Source organism: Eptesicus fuscus, chromosome 15 (genome assembly GCF_027574615.1).
Source record: "Eptesicus fuscus isolate TK198812 chromosome 15, DD_ASM_mEF_20220401, whole genome shotgun sequence".
Taxonomy (NCBI): domain Eukaryota; kingdom Metazoa; phylum Chordata; class Mammalia; order Chiroptera; family Vespertilionidae; genus Eptesicus; species Eptesicus fuscus.
The window spans coordinates 75,670,355-75,693,495 of NC_072487.1; the positions used below are offsets into that span (position 1 = coordinate 75,670,355).

At 43.3% G+C, this 23,141-nt stretch overlaps 1 protein-coding gene and 1 pseudogene across 2 annotated transcripts in view; one reads left to right on the forward strand and one right to left on the reverse strand.

Moving 5' to 3' along the window:
- ABL1 (ABL proto-oncogene 1, non-receptor tyrosine kinase) overlaps positions 1 to 23,141 on the forward strand; it is a 95,636-nt gene that overhangs the window by 20,800 nt on the left and 51,695 nt on the right. The window lies entirely within an intron of this gene.
- LOC103296015 (40S ribosomal protein S26-like) lies at positions 20,281 to 20,686 on the reverse strand (annotated as a pseudogene).

Sequence of the window (23,141 nt, forward strand, 5' to 3'; positions counted from 1 at the left end):
GATGTTGTGTGTCTGGGCTTCTCCTAAGGGTTTGCATGCAGTCTCTTTGCTTAAGCCTCCCTGTAGCCCCACAGGGCCCGCATTCCTAGCCACACTTCTCACCTACACTGGCTTGTCTCAGTGGTGGGCAGGATTGGCGCCCAAGGCTCACCCCCAGGCCATGCTGTGTTTAGTTTCAAAGATTTAACCTGGTGTCACCTTACCTTGGTCATGGAGAGATTGGGGTTAAGTTTGTTATTTCCTTGCCCACAGGATGTCATGTGCTGCACCAAGGATGGACAGTAGCAGTGTTTGGTCTTGTCCCCCTCCTTAGAGTCAGCCCTTTACTGTGGGGACTTTAAGAACTGGACTGTTGTTATCAATTACGATTCCTGTTCCTCTTGGGTTTGTAATAGAAGCCCCTGTCCTGTAATAAGAGGCCTGTTGTTCCTGCATTTCTTTCTGTTCTCTTAACATATAGATCCTTCCAAGTCTTACAAATATCAGGGGCTCTGGGAAGCAGGAAATACTCTGATCTTCTCTAAGTGGCTGTATAACTGATCCTTGTAAAAAGACCTGAAAATACTAGGAAATGACTTTTCTGCTTAAACGTTAGGGTAATAAGTTCTTATTATACTGCTTCTCTACTTTTTAAGGGAGAAAATTTCTCACAAAATTTGGGGGAGCTAAATTTATTTCCCTCCCCTTTTTATGACCATTCATGATCTTTTACATATCATTCAGATCTGATGATTGACTTCTGGATGGGAGGGTGGCATCTGTCCTTTCTCCGACCTGCCAGTCCTTCCCTACCCTGAAGCCTCTCACAGCCTTTTCTCTTTTCTTTGTGAAGGAAAGAGCTCTCTTTTGAAGCATTATTAGGACTAGGAGAACAAGATCAGAATTGCTGAAATACCCTGTTTTAGGCCCCCCCACCCCCTTTTAAAATTCATTGTTAGACATTATGCAGTGAGAACCCATTTACCATTACCAAGCATGAGGGCCTTCCTTCCACATCGCCTCACAGACGCTGCTGCAGTGTGATCAGGAGACTCATCTGTTAATATTCTTTTTCCTCTGAAATAGTTTAAGTCTTCATTTAATGGACTATCCAGCTATTTCTTTAAATTTTTTTTTTTAGTAATGTAAAAGTTATTTTTTTTCCACAAATGAAATTTTATATTTATCTCTGTAAAAGAGATAAATGCTCATTATTCAAAAAGAAAATTCAAAAGTATAGAAAGGGATACTGAAGAAAGTATAAATCATCCACAATCCCACTACTTAGAGATAACTACTGTTTATTTTGTGGCAACCTTTCAGATTTATTTCTCTGCTTATAGCCGCACCCCACTTACACAGAAGGGTTCATATTAGATATGCAGTTTCTGTCCATTTGCTTTAAAAAGCTTACTTAACAATAGGTTGTACACATTTTTCCATGCCGCTGAATGTCGATGGTAATTTTTTATTTTGTGTTGTGTGCATTTTATAGTTCATAGTGATTGTGTATGTTTATGATGATTTTCAAACGAGTAGTATTTACAAAGAAAACAATTCGTGGTAGTTGGGTGCATAGTGTGCTAGGCACTTTATAGGAATCGTCTCATCAAATCCATCACTTCCTCTGGATTTATGCAATACCCTCCTTACTGATATTCCTGCTTTCAGTCTTTCTGCTTCACAACTTCTTTTTCATACAGAAACCTGAATAATCTTTTAGGAATGCAAATGAGATCATATTGCTCCTCTGCTTCAAACCCTGTAGTAGCTTCTTTTTTCACTTTAACTAAAAGCCAGATGCCTAACTGAGGTCTGGCCTGTGTCCCCAGCAGCCCCTCACAGCCACGTTGGCCTATCTTTCTATTCCTTAAATATGACTAATCTGTTTTAACCACAGGGCCTTTGCACTGCTTTCTAGTTCCTCTGCCCTGGGACATTTGGATAATTGGCTCTTTCATTCAGGCTCCAGTTCAAATTGAATTCATGAAAGGCAAACCCTATTATACATATACTTTGTAGAAATTTTTAAAAATTTAGCGAAGTATAGAATAGAATATGTCACTTATAATCTCACCATTCACTCAACATTTTTGAAATTCTTTTCTTACATTTGCTTCAGTTATTCATTCTTGTGACAAAATGTCTGCGATAGATATGGCTGGTGTATTGTACGGGTGTTTGGGGAGGTTGCAGCATTAAATTCTTGCCTTTGTGAGGTCTGTTGGGGCATTCACCCTTCTCTGGAGGAGGTTGCATGATGTAATAGTCAAGAACTCAGACTCTGGAGTCAGATGGCAGGATTCAAAAACTTCGGGAGCTAGTTACTTACACTCTCAGTCTCAGTTTCCCACCAGTGTTAGTATCTGTTTCTGCATGACAAATTGCCTCAAAATGGAGTTGCTCAAAACAGCGAATATGTATTACCTCACAGTGTCTGTGGGCCAGGAATCAGAAGTGGCTTAGCCGGTGGTTCTGGCTTGTGGTCTCCACTGAGATGGCCGTCTAGCTGTCGACTGGGGCTGCAGTCATCTGGCAGCTTGGCTGGGTGGAGGGTCCACCTAAGGGTGGCTCAGTCACAGGGCTGGCAAGGCGGTGCTGGCTGTTGGCAGGAGGCCTTGCTTCCTTGCCTCGCAGACATCTCCACAGGTTGCTGGAGTGTCCCCAGAACAAGAAGCTAAGAGACCACCACAGGCAGAGGCTACATACAATGTCTGTGGCCTAGCGGCAGGAATCCTAAGGACACCGTCATTTCTGCAGTATCCTGCTAGTTCTGCAGGTCCGTGAGGGAGGGGACCGAACTAGTCAGGTGGAAATCCCTGGGGCCATTTAGGATGCTGGCTACTATGCTGGCTGCAGCATCAGTGGTAACACATCCTTGGTTTATAGTGAGGATTCAGTGAGATAATACATATAAAGTGAATGCAAAAAGGCTCTCGAGTAAGCACTCAGATATCTTCGTTTGAATGTGATTGTGTTGTCATTACAGTCACTGCCACCTGCTCCACCAGCACGAGGGGAAAGTGAAGCTAGCATGGAGGGGCAGGAAGACGGCGGGAAAGGCCTCCCCAAGGAGGGGACATTGATGCTGAGAAGACGGGACCTACAAGCAGGCTTTGGAGAAGTTAAGAACATTCCAGGCAAAGGGGCAGTGAATGCGGAGGTCCTGAGTGGCAGGCAGCTGGCTGGAGCAGGGAGAGTGGCAGTGAGGGGGCAGAGGCCAGGAAGCGGTCATCACTGTGTCCTGTAGGGAGATTTCCTTCTCTGGGAGTAGAGCTGGGCTTACCCAGAAACCACAAGAAAATAAGAGCCGAGGGTTCTGGAGTCATTTACCCCGTGAAGTGAGGCTGTGCGCCACAGCTTTCCCAGAACTCTCCGTTGTTTTACTTCGTTCCCACCGGGAGCACACACCTGGGTCTTCTGGGCTTCCCTTTCCCCAAGTCTGTTACTTCCTTTTCAGGGGTGACAGACTTCCTCTTCCTTCGGGGGGTGCTTCTCTTGTTTCACATGCGAATTTCTTTTATTTAGCAGGATCAGATGCTTGTTCTGATGAACGTTATTTGCAGGGTGATGTTTTTATTGTTAAATGTGACTGATATGCTTCTCCTCGGACTTTCTAGGCCGTTCCGAACGTTTTTTCCACCACGACACCACTACCAGCGATGGGTTCGTTTGGTCAGTGCCAGGATTGGGAAAACCGGTCGGCTCTCATGTCCCAGCAGATTTGTGTAACTTGCAAAAATGTCAGCATTTGTTAAAACAGTAAGCCTGTGGCATAAAGAAGAAAGCAAAAGGGGCTTCCCAGGTTTTTTATTTTATGGGTTTTTTTGGTGAGGAAGTTCAAAGCCTTTATCAGCTTCTGAAGGGGTTAGAGGTGCAAGGGGAGGCTTTGATGCAGTTGTGATAGTGCTGTAGGCACCCAGCTGGGGGACACCTGGGTGCTGCTCGCCCACTTCTCTGTGGAGTTCTGACAGGAGGAGGGAGCGCCATACGAAAATGGAGCAGGATGGACACTGAGTCCACATGACAGATGCGGCTGTGCCGTGGTTCAGTCCCCTGGCCCTCTATTGCTGGACGCCAAGTTGTTCGACGTTTTTCTCCCCAGAATCATCTTCATGATCCATTTGTACATTTTTATTATTTCCTTAGGATAAAATTCTACACGTGGGATTTCTGCATCAAAAGAATAGGTTCTGTTAAAAGCCTTTGAACATATTTCTAACTGCCCCTCTGGAAGGAGTATCTAATTAGTCAGTTTATTGTGCTCTGACAATAGCAGATCAGTCTTTATTTATCTTTATCAGGGAAGAAATCCCGTTACTTTGTAGCCTAGAGATGAAATTCAACCCCACAGACCCCGTGTTTCTGATCTGTCTGCTAGGCCCCCAAAGCCCCTTCGCTTTCTTCTTTAGGCCACAGGTTCAGTATTTTAACAAATGCTGACATTTTTGCAAGTTACACAAATCTACTGGGCAGAGTGGACAGGTTTTCCCAGTCCTGGCACTGACCGGACGCATCAGTCGGCAGCAGTGGTGTGGTGGGGAAAGCGTCACCGCAGGCTGACCGGAGGTGAGGAGACTGTCACAGGACGGTCCTGCTCTCCTTCCGAGGGTTTCCCCGCGGAGGGGAAGGTGCAGCCGAGCAGCGGGTGAATTCATCAGGTTGTGTTTGGCAGCATGGAGACCAAGTGGGTGCAGGTCATCGCCCACGACACGTTTCCCAGGGTGTGGAGAGACTGCTGCCCAGGCTTCCGCCTGGGAGGGCCCTGGGGCCATGGCTGGCGTTGGTCGCTCTGAGGAATGTGGCCCGTGGCATTCCACAGACACATACCAAGCACACTTGGCCTCCGCCAGCGCCCTCCACCAGCTTGCTCCCCGTCATGCTGAATAACCAGAGCAGCCCACACGACCACAACATGGAAAGTGAGTCTAGCCAGGCAGGACAGAGGCCTGACTGTGGGCTCAGGGAGAGAAGGGATGATGGTAGACAAACCTCTGAGCAGGGCCCTGAGGAAAGAATGGGAAAACCGCAGTGAATGTGGCCTTCTGACAGGAATCGGAGGGTCGCGTAGGCGGATGACCGGGTGGCGGTGTGAGATGTTGCTCACCAAGGTACAGATGAGAATGTCCCCTCTGGTTATCAAGATGGAGAAGCACAGGTGCTTTCAAGGGCTTTTTCCCCGAGTTAATGGGGTCCCACTAAGCCTGGTCTTCACATTCCAGTCCTGTCCTTTTCTTGATGGCTTAGCCTGTGGCCATGGCATCATCTTCTCAGATGCCCTGCCACCTCCTCTAGGTGTTCTCCTGGATTCCTCCCTTCCCCTCACTCCCCACATCTGACCTCGCAGCAAACGCTCCAGAATAAATGGCAGAGGAAATCAGTACCGCCCTGGCCCTGTGCTCTGCCTGTACATTGCCGTCTGTCCTGACAGATTTCCCAGCCTGGTCTTGTTCCTGTCTGTGTCCGCTCTCCTGCTGCCACGGGAGACCTTTCCTCAGGCATCTACACCAATCTGTTCACTGCCAGGTTCCTTCCAACCAGTACCCATCTCGGTTAGAATGGAATTCCCAGCTTCTCTCCACAGCCTGTGGCCCCGCATGGTCTGAGCCTGGTTTCCCTCTCGGACTTGACTTCCCATCACTCCCTTTGTTTACTGGGGTGCTTTTCCCTGTTAGTGCCTGCCCCAGGCTCTGCCCTGCCTCTGTGGGGTCCTCTTCTACCACATCTTCTGTGCCTGGCTCCTTCACATCATGCAGGCCCCAGCTTCCGTGGCGCCTTTTAGGAAAGTCCTTCCCTGACATCCAGTCCAGAGTACCCACGCTGGCCGAGTACCCACGCCAGCACCACCTCTTTATCTCCTTCCCCGTGTAATTTCTCCACAGCACATGCCATCTGCAATCACCTCACGTATTTATGGATATAGTTGTTTGCTCTCCTGCTGGGATCCGGGCCCCTCAGCGATCCCCTTCTCCTGAAGCCAGGTGGGGAATGTCATGCCACAGGCTGTGTACGGCCTGTGAAATCATTTGGTCTGGCCCTCCCAAGGCATCAGGGTGAGTTCATTACATGTTTAATCAAATAGAGCAGGCTGAGTTTTAAGTTGATAATTTTGTATGGCCCACTGAAAGATGTTAAAAATACTCGAATGGCCCTTGGCAGAAAAAAGATTCCCCACCCCTGTCCTAAAGGCTCACCTGGCCTCAGAGTCCTGGGGAGTCTGACCCCAGATGGGAATATTAACTTTTAGTTCTGGAAGAGCTGCAGGTTGTATGAGAAAGAAACACATTTGATTTCTCAAACCAGCCACAGCATAACTTCCAAAACTGAGTGCATGCCTGTGTGCGTGCGCACGCGCACACACACACACACAGAAATAGGCATCTCTTTTAAACAGAAATGGTCATCTGTATTTGAGCAAAGAAAGTTTCAGACGGAGGAAAACATTAAAATGTAGCTCCTAACAAATTAAACTCAGTCATCAAAATTTAGGCTGAGGGGAACTCTGTAGAACAAATAACTTGGTTTCATTAATGGGTAAATTGAAAGAAAAAAATTAAGTGGAACTTGTAAATTAAAGGAGACATAATTGCAATGTGTGGAACTTATTAAAGTCTGATTCCACACAAACCATAAAAATTGGGAAAGTTCACTTATGAGCTGATTGGGGAACTTTGAACTGACTGCATATTGGATAATATTAAAGATTTATTGTTAATTTTTTAGATGTGATAACCAAAAGAGTCATTATGTTTAACAGTTAGTCTTACAGCCCTGGCTGGGTAGCTCGGTTAATTAGAGCGTCATCCTGATACACCGAGGTTGAGGGTTTGGTCTCTGGTCAGGGCATAGTCAAGAAGCAACCAACGCATGCATAAACAAGTGGGCAGCAAATCCATGTTTCTCTCTCCCTCCCTTCTCTCTCTCTAGAAAATCAATTACAAAAGAAAATAGTCTTTATCTTTTAGAGTCATGTTGAAATATTTCCAAATGAAATGCTGTAATATCAGATATTTGTTTCAGAATAATCTGTGCAGGAGGAGTGAGTGGGGATGTAGGGAAAGCCAATCAGCTATGAGTAGACCAGGTGGGGTGGTACATGGGGGTTCTTGGGGTTCTTAAACTGCTCTCTCTACTTTGAGATATATTTTTTAAATTTCCATAATAATATTTTAAACTAGGAGGTTGTACCTCCAAAACCCTGGTTTTCACATGCCAGCTGTCTGCTGGAGCTGAGTGGCTGCTGCTCTTCTAAGGAGCATTTTCAAAAATGGGAGAACCCTCCCTGTACATTTAATTCATGTGTACAACTGCCCAGTCCCCTCTGAGAGTTAGCTTCCTCTTTTTCTGTTTCCTTCTTTTTTTAAAATATGTTTTTTTGATTTTTCACAGAGAGGAAGGGAGAGGGATAGAGAGTCAGAAACATCGATGAGAGGAACATCGATCAGCTGCCCCTGCACACCTCCCACTGGGGATGTGCCCGCAACCAAGGTACATGCCCCTGACCAGAATCGAGCCGGGGACCCTTCAGTCTGCAGGCTGACGCTCTGTCCACTGAGCCAAACCGGTTAGGGCTTCTGTTTCCTTCTTGATGGAAAGACTGGTGGCAGGATTTACTTGGTTGCTACATTTGTGAACATATAAAATAATTCATGCTTTGCTAAGTCTACAACTTCATGGGAGGCTTGGTGACCTGACCTTTAGGAGCAATGTGGAGCTTATGGAAGACTCATTGGCACGAGCAAAGCCTCCCTACGCTAGAGCCAGTGGGGACTCTCCGTGTGACCTCAGCTCGGTGGGAATGGAGGAGAGGCAGCACCAAGTAGCAGAAATAGGAAGCTTTTACCTGGGACCACCCTGTCTGCTGCCAGGGCTGAGAGCCCCTCTGCAGCCCCCACAGCCCTCCTCAAGTCAGTGTCAACTTGCACTGGTCCAGGGGATTGTTGCTTGTTACAGCCGGTGAAGAAAGGTAGTGAGATGTATGATGGCTATGGTTTTCTGACCTTGGGGGTATTGTGTTCCTGGCAGTGCAGTGTTTGCTGAAGGAACAAATCAGTGCATCTTTCCAAGCCTTGGGGACTTACCTATAACTAGAGGCCTAGTGCACGAAATCGTGCGCGGGTAGGGTCCCTAGGCCTAGCCTGCGATCAGGGTCATCTTTGGCCCGTTCGCCAGACTCCAGTCCCACCCTGCCACCGACCCCCAGTTCCCCTTCGCCATCTGGCAATCTCTCGGAGCCTGCGGGCTGGGGGGCGGGGAACCAAGAGATCGGCCATTCCACCCGCCTGCCAGTCCCCAGTCCCACCCCACCACCGACACCCACCCTGGTTCCCCTTTGCCATCTGGCGATCTATCGGAGCCTGCAGGCTGGCGGGGAGGGACTGAGAGGTGGTCATTGCACCTCATAGTGACTGGTCGATTGGTCGTTCTGGTCGTTGCGCCGTTATGGTCACTGGCCTTTTATTATATAGGATAGACCCACCCCATAGGTCATTGGGAGAATTAAATGAGCACCTCTGTGAAAACCTAACTCAGAGCAATTAAATATTCATTAACAAGGAACGACAAAATTAATTGTGGCCACCATTCTGTGCAATACTCTTAAGTTGAGAACTTTTACCTTTTCACTTAATGCAAGCACTTTATAACTTCTCATTGGCATATCTGGATCGCCAGCAACTCCTGTACTTTGGGGTCATTGGTAAGTAAAATAAGAGTGACTTGAACACGGGCACTGCAGTTCCTCAACAGTTGATCTGATAACCTAGATGGCTACTAAGTGACTGATGGGCAGGCCGTGTATAGAGCGTAGAGATGCTGGACAAAGGGATGATTCACATCTCAGGGCAGGATGAAGCGGGAGGGCTTGAGATTTCATCACGCTACTCAGAATGGTGCACAGTTTAAAACTTAAGAATTGTTTATTTCTGGAATTTTCCATTTAATATTTTCAGACAGTGGTTGACCACAGGTAACTGAAATTACAGAGAGCGAAATCACCAAGAAGGGATGATGCTGTATAACACATGCCTTGGTATCTATGTTGAAAGTGTACTAAAAACATTCACCACGTGGTGGCACTCTTAAAAAAAGGAACAAAAGATTATAGGTCCACACTGAGTTTTAGACATGGAATTGAGTAGAGGCAGCTAGAGTGCCAATTTATATTCTATACAATTGTGCTTCGAGGTTTGGGGGACAAATAAGGAAATCGAGTCCTTTCATTCTATTGGCTCAATAAGTTATGCAGATGTCAGAATATAGAAACATTTGTTCTTTCTTAAGCTCTATGACATATTCATTGTATATTAACTTATACTATATTTTTTAAATGGTCTAGATATTGTCGTTCATAAGCTTGTATGCTTAACAGGGAAAAATACACCTGTAAAAAGAACATCATAGATACTTCTTCACAAATGTTTTAAACATATGTTGCCTGATAATTACAATAGGAAGTACAATTTTAACATTTTTGTGGAACTCTTGATGCACAGCGTACCTGCTTTACTGATTTGAAATGGATACCTCCAAGCAGTTACTGCTGTGACTGGCTGGATTTAGGTTATTTTATCAGAATAACTAAACTATTATCAGGCTGAGTGACCCTTGTGCACCTTTGGAGGGAGAAGAAATATCATACTAATTTCCCTTAAGAATTTTCACTCCTGTATATGTTCATTGATTCATTTGCAGGTTTTTATTGCTTATTCAGACAAGGCATTGTGCTAGAGCTATGGAAGAGTCAAACATGATACTCATTTTCAGGAATCAAATCAAGAAGATGAAACACCCAAACATTCAATTCAAGTGTTAGGCATTATTTGGTTCACATTAATAATATAGGCAAGAAGAATGACAGTGGTTGAGAGGAGAGAGAGATTGCTCCTTACAATGGTGATTGGTCAGGGAGAAATATGGGAGTGGTATTTGGTGGGGGGAAATGAGAGAACATTTGGGCATATGAAGAGCCAGAGTTAATGAGGCCGATTTTCACCCTACCCAAAATATGACTGTTGAAAGGAGTAGTGGGTGCAGGAAAGAGAGACAGGTTCTGAAGGCTTTTCTTAACTATTTCTCATTCATTTTTTATTAATTTTTCTTTGGCAGTCATATTTTAACTACTGAATCTCTTATTTAAAATATACTTTTCATATCAAACCACATTGTTGATTTCTGGAACAGATAATCTTTATGAGTGTCTCTGAGGCTGTGAATTAGGGGAAGTTGTGGGTGGAGTCTCTCTCTTTTTTAATTGTATTTAGTTTCCTGGATTATCTGTTTCCTTCAGGGGGAATCTGTTTGTCTTGGTCATTTTTTGTGATGCTCGAGGCTTTCCTCCAAAGTCTGGTGATCCTGGTTGTCCATCATATTTAAGAAAGTGGGAATAGGAAGGCTGATTGGGAGTTCTGTGTACGTGGGTGGATTATAGATTGCTGCATTTCTGGATTAATGAGTAGGGGAATCAAGACACCCTCTCTCAGGCTTTTACATCGGGGCAGCAACATGCTGCATTGGTGTTTTCCAGACTCGCTGTCTTTCTGCAGGAACGGTCCCTCCTTACCGCGGTAAATGTCGGGGTGTGGAGAGATGGGTCAGGTGTGTGTTTTGGTTGTCTGCCATTTCATATACAATTTATACTCCTCAGTTCTCACCCGTGTCTCCCTCGCACCCTCCATTCCTGGCAGAGGGCTCCCTCTATCGCTGCTCTTTCAAGACTCTCCTCAGTGCATTTCCCCAGGCAGTGCTGCCCCTCCACCTCCAGATTCCAAACATTTGTTGAAATTTCTTGTCCGATGACAGCCTCCTTTCTCTTTCCTTCACTAGCCCTGGGTTTAGACTTTTTATTCCTTTATTGTGATTGAAAGGGTTGCAGGAAGGAGAGGGAATAGCACATGTGCTCAGTCTACCACCTTGTTCCAGAAACCCAGTCATTATTTTAATACCTCTCATGATGGTGGATTACTGCAGATTAAGAAAACAGGCCATTAAGTCAAGCATAGATCAACTCCTAAGTATTGCCTAGAGCTTATTTAGAATTTTTTTTAAAGTTTCTTGCATTTTGGAAATTTGTTATTTTCTCAAAGAAAAAAGGTTTATGGTAAATAGGGAAAAAAACTTTCTAGTTAATTGAGAATTATGATTAAGCAAGATTTAAGAATATCATATATTGATGAGAACTGTGACTTTTATAAAACAAATGTAAGACTTGATTTCTAATACTTGTTCAAGAAACAGCCCCCGGTGTCCTGTGATAACGGCCTTTGGCCTAAGCAGCTACCAGATGAATGAAAGCGGATCTGGAGTGATGGAGTGGCAGTAACAGCACTGGAGATATGTATGCAGTTTGTTAAGATGATTCAAATGGTAGTTATGGTAACAGAGAGCAACAGAGGGAGAGAGAGAGATACTGGGAAAGCAGCAGCACAGTTTGGTAACGGCCATTATTCATAACGGCAAAGTTGTTTACTATAAAAATTCCATCCTTCTTTGCTCTTTGCTGTCCTCCACCATTTTACTTTGTTAGAGCTGGCTGGCTTATAGCCTAGTGCAGTCAGTTTCACCTCTGAAACAAAGTCTGTAAAGTCTCGAGACATATTAAAGACTTTAGTCCCTTACAGTAAGTCCTGAAAGGCCCTTACACTGTTTAACCTTTTATGCTTGGGGAAGGGCAGCTCATACATTTATATGGAGAAGTGGATATGAGGCGGTGCATTTGACAATTAACTGCCTCAACTAGGCAAACATGGCCACTTCAAGAAAAACAATATATATACCATCTGAGTAATATTATGTGGGGAGTTACTTTGTGTTTTTTAAATCCTCACCTACGGATATGTTTTATTGATTTTTTTTTTTTTTTTGAGACAGACAGACAGACAGACATGGGTCAGTTGTCTCCCATACACGCTCTGACCTGAGATCGAACCTAAAACTTAGGTATGTGCCCTGACCGGGAATGGAACCTGCAGCCTTTTGGTGCATGGGACAGCGCTCCAATCCTGAGCCACCAGCCAGGTTACTTTGGGTTTAAAACAGTGTCATACTCTTGATGCTTTTAGGTGGCTAATGTCTTGCTTGGTAAAGATAAAATAGAAATAAGGTGAAGTTGCACTTGATCTTGAGAGATACTTCTGGCAAACTGACATTTAGCTTGTTGGCTAGAGGTTTTATCTTTTCCAGCGGCTCCGCTTTTTGTATTAATAGAGCCCACTCTGCGTCCTGGCACCACGGGTGCCTTTTATCACGTCAGTGTTCTCAGAAGGAACACTGTGGAAGTGACCAGCAGCAAATGTAAGCTGCTTTGAAGAGAGCACACACAGGTTATGTTGGCTCATCCTCCGGCTTTCGGTTGTCCCTTTTACCGGGTAGGAGGGAAGCTGTGGGGCCTTTTGGAAAAGCAGTGGATCAGGTAACACTGAAGTTACCCGGTCTCAGGTCATGCGGGGCCGTATAACTTTATTTGCTTTTATCATGTTGGTGGTGGTCTGGGGTTCTCTGTATCTGACTCATCCCCGAAGGAAACCCTGTAGCTTCCATTTTGGAATTTTGCTCACTCCCTGTCAATACTTCCTCGCTTTAGACCTCACCTGCCATTCTTAGGTGACTGGTTCCCTCCACTTCCCATATCTCATGCTGTCCTCTCCTTGGCGGACAGGGCCTCATCCTCCATGCCTCATCTTACATGTCACTCTCACAGAGACCTTTCCAGTCTTGGTCAGGATTCATCCTTGGTCTGTATTCATTCCTGCTGGCACTCTTTATGGTTACGGTGAGGTCTGTAAGTGTGGCAGGTGTTTAAAGCCTCCCTGCTCCACCAGACAGCAGGGAAGGGCTGTCTGTCTTGGTCAGTCTGCTCTGTCTGCAGTGCCTGCATTGAGCCTGGCACATGCCATGGGCTGATGCTGTTCACTTTGAATGATGGGTGGATGGTCCGCCTTTGCCCGTCCATCAGTTATCCACCCATGCTCACATCTTTGGTGGGTGCACAGGGGGACTGATTGGGTGAGCCATTGGGTGTTGTCTTTATTAGGACTGGGAGAAATGCTGAATTATTTCTGAAAGTGGGGGAGGAGAACATGGGTCATTGAAATCATTTTCCCAATCCCCATAGGGAGATTTCCCTTTTTTCAATAAAAAGATTAGAGGAGGGAACTCCAGAGTGTGGGATATTCAGCACTGGAGAAATTTGAACTCGATTTCTTACTTACTTACACGACCAAGTAAGTCCAGAAGGTAGGTTGGACTCTGAGTTGGCAGAGAAGGTGGATATGCAGTCCTAAAGAGATGAGCAAGTTAAGAAAAGATTGTGAAAAAATGGTCAACCTATATTACCAGTTGGAAAAAGCGAGCAGATCATGATGAAATCAAAGGTGAGGACATTCGCGTTACCTCCTGGTCCTGTGATTCTGTGAATGGGCACCTGGCTGATCTTTGGGCTTCGAAGGCAGCCTTTGCCTGGACATAGTCACAGTCTGTTTTGAAGTTGTGCAGAGAAGCTCACTTGCGTCATTCTGAAGATGCAGTGAGTCAACGCAGTCCCAGGGGAGCAGTAATGGCCTCAAACAGAAACTTGGAATGAAAAATAGCTGTGGTTTTAAAGACATAGTACTTTCTTCCTATGATTTCATTTGGTAATATGAAGATTAATTCACAGAAAACCCTCTTTAATGGCGGACCTTAAACACATGTGGAATGATGGTTTTCCTTCACTCTTCCTATTTAACCTTTTGAAATAGGACATACAGTTAGGTGCTTGGTTTGGGGGCACTCATTAAAATAATTCTCCAGCGTTCACTTGCCATCCACGTTGCCACCCCCCAGCTGCTTTTAGACTTCTCAAAAAATGTCACTATGGCTTTTCCTGGTCTTTCTTGGCCTGCAGTCATATTTACATGCACGGGATTTTCAGTGGAGAAGAATAACCAGAGAAGAACCTTTTCATGTAATTTTAACCATTGACCATATATACTATTTCAGCCTGATTTTTAAATTGATATCTTTTAATAGAATTACAGATAACATCTCACTAAAACAAACATCAAGGGGATTATCCAGATTCTTACTTGAAAATGTCTTATATTAGCAGATTTGCCAGCTTCATTATTATCTGTTAGTGTGTACCAAAAGTACATTATTTTGAGATTAGAGAATTCCCAGTGGAATTTCCCCCTTAACCATCTAAATCTGTATTGCTTATTGCTTTTTTTTTTTTTGCTTTTTTTCTCTGTAGTCTCCTACTAAATAGTGAGGCTTCTGGGCAGGAAATGAAAGAGGAGGAGGCAATATAGAATAATTCAGAATGGCTTTAACACGTTGTGACGTGCATGAGTATATACTCTACTGTGACCCGTGTATGTGTGTGTGTGTGTGTGTGTGTGTGTGTGTGTGTGTAAAGAAAGTCTGAAAAAAGCCTATGAATTAACACATAGCCTTATTATGGAGCATAGTGATGTTTTCTATTTTAATTCCTTTTTGGAAAATGCTTGCAGTGACTTACTAGTGGATGTCATGACCAAGAATGAGTCCTGACCCAGGTTTAAAGACTGGTCATGTAAAGACTGTGGGCTCCAGAGTTTGTGTACCCAGGTTAAATCCTGGCTTCACCCTACCTCACGCTCTGGCTCTGACTCTCCCGAATACCAACGGTGGCCGCACACACCCACCTCCTGGGTCTCTGAGCGGCTGTGAGGAGATACTGACTACAGCTCTTTAAGAGCGAAGGGCCTGTCAGAGCCTTTGTGACTCTCCGCTGTCCTTAAAGATGCTGCGCAGCCGTGTTGGCTTCATGAGAAGTCGTGGAATTTCATTCCCTGAGGATATTGAGAAAGAGAGATTGTACTTGTCAAGAGCACTCATTATTATTTTCTTTCCTTTATTTGTTAATGAAAAATTTTAAACGTATAAAAGGTTGAAAAAACAGTGCAAAGAATCATCAGTATATCCCTCATCTAGATTCATCAACTTTTAACACTTCTACACTTTACGTACAAATACTTTCCTTCTGCCAAACCTCCTAGAAATTGGCTGTAGGCTCACAGCAGCCAAGAACAGGGACATTCTCTTACACCACCACAGCACTGTTAGCGCGCATAAGAAAATGAACATCAGCCCAATAACATTATATAACATGGGATCCATATTCAAAATTCCCCGAGTCTCAGTAACATTTTAAACAGGAACCATCAAAGAATTTAGGATGAACTAGATTGCCTATGAAGTTCATCATAGAGCTAAAGACTCCTGTGAAGTTGAAATTATTAAAATGATGGTGTATCTTTTTGGCCTCCTTAATGTAACCTGCAGAGAACTGACAAGATGAGGTAGAGCTTGTGGTTGCCTGCCCCATGTGAGCCAGGTAGCTGGGCAATCAGCACACCTGCTTCAGAGATTGTATCCTTTACTTTGCCAGTTCATACAGGTTTGTTCTGGTAATAAAACTGGGGACCAGAAAGATACACCTTGACTTGCAAATTCCCAAAGGCTGTCAAGACTCAGCTTAAGCAATGGTGTTTTCTTTTCTTTTTTTGAGAATTTGTCATTTAAAAAAATATATTTTTATTGATTTCAGAGAGGAAGGAAGAGGGAGAGTGAGACAGTAACATCAACGAGAGAGAATCATTGATTGGCTGCCCCTTGCATGCCCCCTACTGGAGATTGAGCTCACAACCTGGGCAGGTGCCCTTGGCCAGAATCAAACCTGGGACCCTTTAGTTCGCTGGCTGATGCTCTATCCACTGAGCCAAACCAGCTAGGGCAAGCAATGACATTTTCTGGTGAAAATGTAGGGCTTACCTCAGAAGTGAACACCCAGGCCTACTTCCTGGGTGGAAATGCTCTCCATAAGCATTGTAAAGCTCTAATTATTAACTAGTATCCAGACTAATTGGAATTTCCTGTAAATGGAATGTCCTTTGTACCCTTCAGGACATTGTTATTATCCTCTCCATGCAATTTAGAAGTTTCAGACTATTTCTTCTGAGAAATAAGTTGAGTTCATAGAAGCTGTATTGTGAAATGTACTTTTTGACTTGAATTTTAGTACTGGGCTTTGCCTGCTCTTAAAAGAGGCAGGTAAACCCAGCTAATGAGTGATGTTTGAAAACTAAGCCATCATTATCCTACAGGTGACATTGGATCATGGTACATTGCTATTTTGTTGATTTAGGTGCTTCAAACCGAAAAGTATGTAACTGCCCTTCAGTCTTTTTTTTTTTTTTTTACCTGCAAGCTTACATCCAAAAGTTAGAATATGTCATAGTCAAGTTCTTTTTTTTCAAGTTTTTAAACTAGCTGATTTATTTTGTTCATTTAGTGAGCTTGGAAAGATTTTTTTTTTAAGGCTTAAGTTTAAGATACCTTAGAATATAAAAATAAGTGTATTTCCTGGCCTGTTCTATCGTTTGAAGGCCAGATTTCATCAAAATAAATGAATCACTGTTTTTTCTTTTTTCATCATCCCCTAATTGGTTTCCAAAATAAAATGATTAATGGCCGAGTTTCTCAATTGTATTGTTTTGATTACAGTCCTACTGGCAGTGCTGGTGATCATTGGGAAATATTTTCAAAATGGGTGATTGTTCCTGACTAGGTCACATGACTTCACCAAGGGTCCCGGATATGTTGCCACTAGGAAGTCTTCAAAGAAGCAAGCAGGCTTTTCTTGTAAGTTAAGGAAAATGATTTTAAATAATGAAAACTTAGTTACGATTAGGGCTCTATTTAAAAAAATATATTTTTATTGATTATAGAGGGAGAGAAGGAGAGAGAAACATCAATGATGAGAGAGAATCATTGTTCGGCTGCCTCCTGCATGCCCCCTACTGGGGATCTAGCCTGCAACTCGGGCATGCACCCTTGATGGGAATCAAACCCGGGACCCTTCAGTCCTCAGGCCGACGCTCTATCCACTAAGCCAAACCAGCTAAGGCAGGCTCTGTTTTTTCTTGAGATGTTTTTAGTTTTCAGAAAGGAAAAAAGTGTACATTTTAGAGTTCCCTAGAGCATATTTTAATTAGTGAAGTTTAGAATTTAGACCATTAGTTTGTATGAAGCATCATCAGGTGACCCTCTGGCAGAATATGCTGATTATTCCTGACTTCAGGCCCCTTTTTCCTGGTACCCTCAAAAAAGTAACTCCCACCCTGGCTGCTGTGGCTCAGTTGGTTGGTTGTCGTCCAGAGCACCCAAAGTTGCTGGTTCAATTCCCAGTCAGGGCACATGCTCAGGTTGCGGGCTCCATCCTTGGTATGAGCATGCAGGAGGCAGAAGATTGATGTTACACTCTCACATCGATGTTTCTCTTTCTCTCTTCCTCTCCCTTTCTCTCAAAAAATCAATAAAAAGCCCTAGCCTGTTTGGCTCAGTGGATAGAGTGTCAGCCTGCAGACCGAAGGGTCCTGGGTTTCCATTGCAGTCAAGGACACATGCTCGGGTTGCGAGCTTGATCCCCAGTAGGGGGCGTGCAGGAGGCAGCCAATCAGTGATTCTGTCTCATCATTGATGTTTCTATTTCTCCCTCTCCCTTTCTCTCTGAAATCAATAAAAGTATATTTTAAAAATCAATTAAAAAAAAAGAAATAAAGTAACTCCCTTCACATTTCTTAAACACTTTGAAGAGTGGCTTGAAGCTTAAAGCTAGTTGGACTAGCGAGGAGGCACCAGGCTTTCTCCCGAGCACCTGCTTTGCACGCAGGCCTTTGGTTCACTGAGGCACTGCTCATTGCCGCGCTGTTCTACAGCTAGCTGGCCACTGAGAATTTCTTATTATGAAGTGGGTGGTTTTAGAATTCCACCTCAGATGGCACCAACCCTTAATGCAGCTGGTTTCACTTAATACGTTTTGTTTAAACAAACCCTGTTCCTGGAAATGGTTTCAGAATAGTCTGTTCCTTGTAGCTGTTCCTTTGCCTTTATTTTTAAAAATGTGTTCCCAACGATATCATCCATGCATGAGCACAGCAGATTCAAAAATTCTGTTTAAGTTATTGCATTTATGAATAGTGTTGGATCTAGATATTATAGATTGATTCTTATTCAGTACCTTACTGATTTAATTTGGTACCTTTATTTTGCAAAATTGACCAAATTCCTTTGTTGTTTAGGTATATCCCCCTTTAAGGGACTCATGCAGAAATCTTCACTGACAAAACAGATAAATTAGGGAATGAGTACTTTTCACTTTGTAAACATGAAAAAAAAATTTTTTTTAACATGAAAAATTTTTAACAAAAAGCCAGGGCTGGGCTAATTATATAATTAATATATTTTCAAATGGAATATACTAGTTCATTTTTATTTCAGGTATGATGACAATATTAAAATTAAATTCAGAAAAAAACTGGATGAAAATACAAAAATAAGGTATTAGTAGTCTCTACTCTGACTTTTCTAAAACAAGCTTGTATTTTTATTTAAAAAATTTTAACGAGCCCTGGCCGGTTTGGCTCAGTGGATAGAGCATCAGCCTGCAGACTGAAGGGTCCCGGGTTCGATTCCAGTCAAGAGCATGTACCTTGGTTGCGGGCACATCCCCAATAGGGGGTGTACAGGAGGCAGCTGATCGATGTTTCTCTCTCATGGATGTTTCTAACTCTCTATCTCTCTCTGTAAAAAATAAATAAAATATATATTTTTAAATAATAAAAATATAACAAATTTTAATGAGAGAACCTTTTAAAAAATAGGAATTTATAAAGCATATATGCAACTCATTAAGAACTTTTTAACATAAACTTTCATTTCGTTATATTGTCATAGGATTTATTCTTGTCTTTGGAGAACTTAGTTTATAAATCATACATTAATTAAAGTGACACTTTGTTTACTGCCTCTTCCTTCCTGGCTGTAAGCTCCCTTCACCTGGAGACCGTGACCACTCTTTGTGCACATCATATAACCTGACACATAGTAGATGTTTAGTAGAAACTTAATGAGTGAATGGATCAATGAATCAGTGAACACTTTTCACTTGGAGTGCAGTATGATGACAATAATAGCAAGCCACGTACATTACTCTTAACTATGTCAGAAACAGTTCTGAGTGCTTTACACACTTTAATTCCGTATTTACTAAGTATGGTGGTGAATACACAGCATTCAATAGCATGCTTGATAACATTTAAATCTTTGTTGCCAAGACCTTTATTTTTTGTGTTTGACAGTTATTTCAGGCATTTTCCACAGGCATATTTTGGCAATAAAATAACACAGGATATTCTTCTACTCCCAGGACGAGTGCATTTGTGATTCCAGGTGCAAATCTCTGTTGCCAGGAGCCATGGACTATTCTCAAATTCAAACACTGCATCAGAGATAAGAGTTGGTGCCTTTTCCTTTTATCCCTCTGTTTTTCTCTCCTTTTTCCCCCTCTGATTGTCTTTTCGTTTTCTTTTTAATATTTTTATTGATTTCAGAGAGAGGAGAGGAAGAGGGAGAGAGACATCGATGTGAGAGAGAAATATCGATCGGTTGCCTCCTGTACCCCTGACTGGGGATCGAATCCACAGCCTAGGCGTGTGCCCTGACCTGCAATTGAACCCGCAGCATTTTGGTGCACCGGATGATGTTCCAATTGATTGGGCCCCGGCCAGGGCTGATTTTCATTTCTTTAGCAGGTCACCACTATCCAGTTCTAGGACAATTCTGTCCTCTAATAAAGATCCCCTTTGCAGTCGATCCCACCCCCAACCCCAGGTAGCCACTCATCTACTGTCCATCTTTATAGATTTGCCTTTTCTGCACATTTCGTATGAGTGGAATCATACAATATGTGCTCTTTTGTAACTGGCTTCTTTCACTTCACAGCATGTTTTTGAGGTTTATCTATATTGTTAACAGCACATGTCAGTACTTTGTTCCTTTTTATTGTTGAATATTATTCCATTCTTTGGAAATACATTTTGTTTATTCATTCGCCAATTGATGGACATTTGTATTATTTCCAATTTTTGGTCCTTATGAATAACTAGAGGCCGGGTGCACGGAATTTGTGCACTCGGGCGGGGGTCCATCAGCCCAGCCTGCACCCTCTCACAGTCCGGGGGCCCTCGGGGGATGTCCTAAGCTGGCAGTTGGACATCCTTAGCGCTGCTGTGGAGGCGGGAGAGGCTACTGCCACCGCCGCTACACTCGCCACTCATGAGCCCGGCTTCTGGCTGAGCGGCACTCTCCCTGTGGGAGCGCACTGACCACCAGAGAGCAGCTCCTGTATTAAGCATCTGCCCCCTGGTGGTCAGCGCACGTCATAGCGACTGGTCGTTCCACCATTCAGTCGAATTGCATATTAGCCTTTTTTTTTTTTTTTTGAAGTACAATTTCCATTTATTTTCCCCCAGAGAACTTTTCATCACTCTTTAAAGACTTAGCTCCTTACATGGGCTTTGGTGGAGGTCGTGGGGCAGCACCCGCAGGCCTAAATCGGGGTGGGGGTGTTCAGTCCTTCCGGGCTTCTCTGCTGTGAATGGCACAGCTCACACAGGAATGCAGCTTCACATGCAGCTTGGGAAGCACATAGGCGTCGAAGACACTCGCTTCGGAGATGTCCCTGACGGCCGCGGCCTCTCCTATGTTTCGAATGACAAACCTCTTAATGGCCTTGTCCTTGGGCACGCACCGGGCGCAGTTGGTGTAACGAATAGGCTGCACACGGCCTCGGCCTTTTTTGGCACGACCGTTATTCCTTCTTTTCTTGGCCATCTTGGAAACGAGGACCCGAGAGAGCTGCATATTAGCCTTTTGTTATATAGGATGGTCCATGTTTTCATTCCTCTAGGGTAGATTCCTAGCAGTGGAACTGCTGGGTCTGGTAGTAAGCTCTCCACATTCTCACCAACACATGGTTTTATCTGTCTTTTTAAATTATAGTTATCCATGTGGCTGTGAAGTGGCATCGCACTGTGGTTTAGTTTCTATTTCTTGAATAACTAACATGCTGAACAATTTTTTATGTGCTTGTTAGCCATTCATATTTCTTACTTGGTGAGATGTCAATTCAGAAATTTTAAATTGGTTTGTGTACTGTCTTATTATTGAGTGGTAAGAGTTCTCTCTCTACCAGGTACGTTATAGAACACATGGGTTTTTAATTTTCCTCACATCAGCACCGGAGACTGTGGAAAGGGGAAGGGGCAATAGTAAGAATAATTAATTTGTACTATTTGCATGTTGTGAGTTGGACACTGGGCTATGTGTTTCACATGGGTTATTTAAACCATTTTGTCATTTTCTAAAGCTTATAGAACGGTTTCATATGCTTGTTCTACAATTAACAGTTTTTCATAGATAAAGAATAGAAATAGTAGATTTGGAGAATTCTTATATTTGTTGCGAGTTAGGACTGGTCTTTTTTTTTTTTAATATACTTTATTGATTTTTTACAGAGAGGAAGGGACAAGGATAGAGAGTTAGAAACATCAATGAGAGAGAAACATCGACCAGCTGCCTTCTGCACACCCCCTACTGGGGATGTGCCCGCAACCAAGGTACATGCCCCTGACCGGAATTGAACCCGGGACCCTCCAGTCCGCAGACGGACGCTCTATCCACTGAGCCAAACCGGTTTCAGCAGGACTGGTCTTTTAATATTATGACTATTAAGACTAAATGGTGATAATACAGATGCTGATTGCCAGTGATTTAAACAAGCTAGATGTTTATTTCTGTCTCCTATGACAGGCTGACATTAGCCAACCTGGATGTGTGGGGGGACTCCACAGGGTGAAACACCTTATATCTTGTTATTCTTTAAAATGCAGTTCTGCTTCAGGATCCAAAGGGCCATTCCAGTGTCCTGACCCCTTGCAGGCAGTGGGAAGTAGAAAAGAGGAGAGGGATCCCATTCCTTTTTTTTTTAATTTAAAATTTTAGTTTTCAATTAGAGTTTACATTCAATATTGTTTTATATTAGTTTCAGGTGTACAGCATGGTGTTTAATACAGTCATAGCTTTACAAAGAGTTCTCCCTGATATTTCCAATACCCACCCTAGCACCATACATAGTTATTACAATATTATTGACTATATTTCCTGTGCTGTACTTTGCATCCCTGTGACTATTCTGTACCTCCCAATTTGTAGTTCTTAATTCCTCTACCTTTTCACACGGCCCCCCAACTCCCTCCTCCTTCTTTGTGTCTGTGAGTCTGTTTCAGTTTTGTTTGTTGGCTTATTTTGTTCTTTAGACTTTACATATAAGTGAAATCATGTGGTATTTGCCTTTCTCTCTCTGACTTATTTCACTTAGCATAATACCCTCTAGGTCCATCCATGCTATCATAATTGGTAAGATTTCATTCTTTCTTATGGCCGAGTAATATTCCATTGTATATGTGTACCACAGCTTTTTTTACCCACTCGTCTCTTGATAGGCACTTGGGTTGCTATATCTTGGCTACTGTAAATAACACTGCAATGAACATAGGGTGCCTGTATTCTTTTGAACCAGTCCAGTGTCTTGGGTTTCTTTGGATACATATCCAGAAGTGGAATCGCTGAGTCATAAGGCAGTTCCATTTGTAATTTTTTGAGGACCTTCCATACTGTTTTCCATAGGGAGGGAGCCCTTTCCTTTTAAGAACCTGACACTGAAGTTCAAGTATCATTTCTACTCACATATTATTGGTTAAACTTAGTCATGTGGTAATGCTCCCATGTAAGAGAGTCTGGGAAATGTGTTCTTTATTCTGAGGCAATGTGTCCATCTGAAACTTAGGGGTTAAGGCCTAAAACCTAAGGTTGAGGGTAAGAGAAGAGAACAGATGTTGGGGGCCATTGTTGGGCTTGAGGGCTCCTGTAACTAGTCTGTGCGGGATACTCATTCATTTTTCATTAAAGAAAGACTAGTTGATATGCAGTTGTTGGCCTAAGCCTTATTAAAGAGTTACTCTACTATTGTCTTTAGAATCACTCTAGAATGTTCTTCATGGTGAAGTAGTCATAAATTATTATTGCTCAGGGAATTTGAAAGTAACTTAGTGATTAAATCTGATTTTGGAGTTGCTGTACTGAGTATAGGTTTTTATATACCAGCTGGTAGGAAGGATGGCAAATAAGAGGACAGCTTCTGCCAGGTCGGCTTGGAAAGCAGAACTCTTGGTTTTGTAGTTTTCTTTTCAAGTGGCTGTTTCCTCCTGCTGTCACCACAGCCACTCACTGAGCAGTTAACG